The sequence below is a fragment of the Crocuta crocuta genome, unplaced genomic scaffold (assembly GCF_008692635.1).
Source record: "Crocuta crocuta isolate KB4526 unplaced genomic scaffold, BGI_CrCroc_1.0 scaffold439, whole genome shotgun sequence".
In the NCBI taxonomy this organism is placed as follows: Eukaryota; Metazoa; Chordata; class Mammalia; order Carnivora; family Hyaenidae; genus Crocuta; species Crocuta crocuta.
In genome coordinates this window covers 104,609-108,694 of record NW_027532838.1, presented here as the reverse complement: position 1 = coordinate 108,694, position 4,086 = coordinate 104,609, and the positions used below count along the sequence as shown (strand labels likewise).

Below are 4,086 nucleotides of genomic sequence, written 5' to 3'. Positions count from 1 at the left end.
CCCGTGAACCATGAGATCGTGACCTGAGCCAAAGTCAGACGCTCAACCGACTGAGCCACCCAGGCGCCCCTATCCATTTTTGTACTGGGTGGCTTATTTTCTTGTTATTGGCTTTTAAGTGTTCTTTATATATCCAGGAAAAATCTTAATAACAATTTGTAAATATTTTCTTTCCATTCTTGGCTAGTATATTGTCTTATGAGAATGTTAATAAAGTATAACATCAGTTTTTAATATACTGTACTTTTGTGATATATCTAAAAATTCATCAAAATCCATCATTTTTGGAACATAAAAATATAATCTTTTTTATTTCTATAATTTTTATAGTTTTATATTTTATATATATATATATTGTTTTTTGAAGTTTATTCATTTTTGAGAGAGAGACAGGGAAAGAGTGTGAGCAGGGGAGGGGCAGAGAGAGAGGGAGACAGAATCTGAAGCAGGCTCCAGGCTCCGAGCAATCAGCACAGAGCCTGACATGGAGCTTGAACTCAATGAACAGTGAGATCATGACCTGAGCTGAAGTTAGATGCTTAACCGGCTGAGCCACCCAAATGTTCCTATAGTTTTACATTTTATGTTTAGGCCTATGATGTATTATGAATTCACTTTTTATATAACTTATAGAAACCATAATTGCCTGATAGAACCTATCAGAGATTCACTGAAAGAAGTCACATTTACCTTAACTCTAAGATTAATTCAAATGAGGTTATTTTTAGTAACTGTATAATCAGGATAAAACTAATATTGATCTACCTCTTAAGGAAACAAAGCACCATGAATGGGAACAAGGATAAAATATGATGCTTAACAGGACTAATTTTTTTAATGCCAGCTTGAAATTATAGCCAGGAAAGAGGATTCACTAAAGAACAAAGACAAAAAACAGAAAGAAGAACCTAGATTGAAATAGCACCTACAAATGAAAAATGAAATAAGAGAACTAAAACATACAATTTTAATAGTAAATCAAATTCAGCTAATGGAAAATATAAAAATTAAATGTTATCAGATCACAGTGTGTTAGAACATAAAAATATACAGAAAACTGACTAAGAGGTATAGAGAATAGGAAAAGGACTTAACAAATATTTAACTGGAACTCTAAATTAAGAGGCAGGTTGAAAGTAAAATTTAGAGACCAATACCTGAGGATTTTCCAGAATTGATGAAAAACACAAACTTGTAATTCCAAGAAGCTAATAAATCCAAAGCATAAGAAATATTAGTAAATTAATTCCTAGAAACATCATAATAAAACTCCAGAATACAATAGCTAGTGGAATGGAAACAGATGGGGATGGGTAGAAAAGATTAATTACTTCTTGTAAGAGGAAGAATTAAGTTGACTATTATCTCATTATCTCATAGTTTTAACTTACTTTTCATAGTCTTTCTTTTTTTATTTTTCCTTTTCCTTCCTTTGTTGTTCTTCCCACCCTCCCTTCTTTCTTTTCTTCCTTCCCTCCTTTTATTCTTGGATCAGTCCAGAGAAGTAAAACTCTTATGTTCACTGTCCAAACACCAATCAATATACTGGGAAAACCAGCGGAGTCTTAGTCATAACCTTGCCTCTTGAACACACTGTGCATGAATACTTTCATGAAGTATGAAGGGTCACATTCCCCTTTTCTATGGTCTGTCCATGAAGCCCAAATATCTCATGGAGTTTTTCCTCATTGATTTCATCTGCTATGTTGATTTTGTTACTCAAGGTAAGGACTGGCACATTGGATACTGTTTCATCAGTTATTAAAGTCTTTAGCTCAATTTTGTTTTCCATGGGGTGAGGATGATACGCACAATCCAACAGAAAGGCAATCCCATTAACTGCTGGCTCATAATTTTCCCAGACCTGATGTGCTTGCTCATGCCCACTGGGATCGAAAGCTGTAAAAGTCATTCCAGCAATTCAGCTATTCTGATGTTGAATCTAATGTTGAAACATGTGGGTCCAATCAGCCATCACTGAGCATGTGAAGAAGAGTAGCTTTGTCCTCACTGTCCAAATCCAAGAATACAAGTTTTCCAGATTCCTTGTAGAGGCCTGGGAACTGGAGCACACTGCTGATGCCATTGTGGGTACATTCAAAGTTGAAAGACATTGTTAACACTTACTATGGCCTAGGGGTTCCTCTGGCAGCAGTGGGGGGTTTTGACCCTCCCACAACACTCAAACAGCAGCACCCAGGACCAACTAGCTACTTCTATTTTCTTATTTATAAATATGCCCTTTCTCTTGACAGCCATTTGAACAGATAATCCATTCTGTTCAGATCACACTCACTCAGTTTCAAAGTCTTTTCCTCTGTTTGGTGTCATTCATTCCATGGTTTTACCCTAAATTTTTATTCATTAACTACACCTACTCAGAGATCTTGCTTAGACACTAACTGAAACATGGCTGTCCTCTATGATTATTGTTTTCTACAGGACTGACAGAACTGATTTTTAACACAAGGAGACACAATTTCTTTAAGTGTTGACTAATTTGAATTCCCTTCATCTGTTTTAGGAATGAGTGAATAAACTTCTTCAATGTTTGCTTAACACTTCACCATTTTATATATAAAAAAATACAGATGAGAATCACTAAGGTAGCCTTATGAAATTAATTTAAATGTGACACACATTTAAAAAAATCTGAAATAGGATTAAGGCTCTGCATGTGTTCAAATTTGGAAAGACATAACATTACTCTCTCAGATGATGTCTCCCTCTGTGTATCCTATGTCGGATATTCCTCTTTCTTTGCTCAAGATCTGTTTATCCAGGCCTCTTGTTGCTGTTTAAAAATAACTGATAAAAAGGCAGAGATATGCACATTTGCTGCTGTTGACACTTTGCTGTGTATCTCATTCTAATTTCCTGCCACCAACTCCCAAGCTGATCTATATCTTGGCAATTTTCTGAGATAATCTGCTCCCAAGTACTGTCTACAGTTTTAAAGATAAAGTCATTATTTTTACATCCAAATAACAGCAACAAATGACCTTTACACTTTTACTAAAACAATGTCTGATGATTACTGATAAGTTTCAGTCAAGATTACAGCTAACAACACTGATTCATGCTATAAAAATAGTAAAATTCATTCAAAGATTTGAACATGTTCCTTTTGCCCCATCTCCCATCCCCATTCCAGAGACACCTCAGCTTCACTGAAAGACTGACTGCTTTGTTCATGTCATCAAATAAGGCAAAGAACAGGCACATGCACATTACTGTTTATACCACCTCAAACAGGAGTACAGTAGCCCAGAATGTTAGAAAATGTATTTCAGGACTTCTTCCAGCCATCTCACTCCACCCAAACAATAATCCTTTCCTCTTGTTTCTGAGGGCCTGAGAGCAGTTGCCCTTTTGGATCTGGAGGGGACTTGGGTAGCATAAGATAAATTAGATTTTTGGTTTGGTTTATTGGCTTCTTTTTTCCTCTTGTCAGTATTCCATTTATGCTGTTTCCTATTGTGCACCCTTTTTCCCTCCTCACCAAAGGGCTGACCCTAGAAGACAGAAAAGAGCAGACTTTGCTGTAGCTAATTAGAGACAGAAGATTTCTGGGAAACTGAATACCAGCATCACAGTGACTCTTAAAGATCTTTATATTTAACAAATATTTACCAAACACTTTAGTATGTGCAAGGCTCTGTATTAAGTTCAATATTTTTTCTTCTTGAGAATATGTCCAACAGCATGAGGTACTTATATTAAAAATGAATCTCATTAAAAAATCCTAGAAAACTATGTATTGTGCCAGTAAAAGGCTGATATTTGATATTTAATATAGGAGCTGATTTATTCTTTATTTTCTTACTTAATGAAGATATATAGATGGTATAGATAGATATAGATAGATTAGATATGGATATATATAAATATAGATATAGATATCACACACACACACACACACACATACACCATGAACAACTTACAGCACACAAACACATGCACAACACACTCCTTTATATACTCCCTATACTCAAGTCTCAGTGTCTTAGATTGCAGTTCTAATTTACAAAGCTAACTTAACTCAAATCATCAATTTGAAAATGTTTTAGTGTTCCATAATGACAT

At 35.1% G+C, this 4,086-nt stretch overlaps 1 pseudogene; it reads right to left on the bottom strand.

Annotated features, from left to right (window-relative positions):
- Positions 1 to 1,491: 1,491 nt before the first annotated feature.
- On the bottom strand, positions 1,492 to 2,114 carry LOC144216061 (small COPII coat GTPase SAR1A pseudogene; annotated as a pseudogene).
- Positions 2,115 to 4,086: the final 1,972 nt, after the last annotated feature.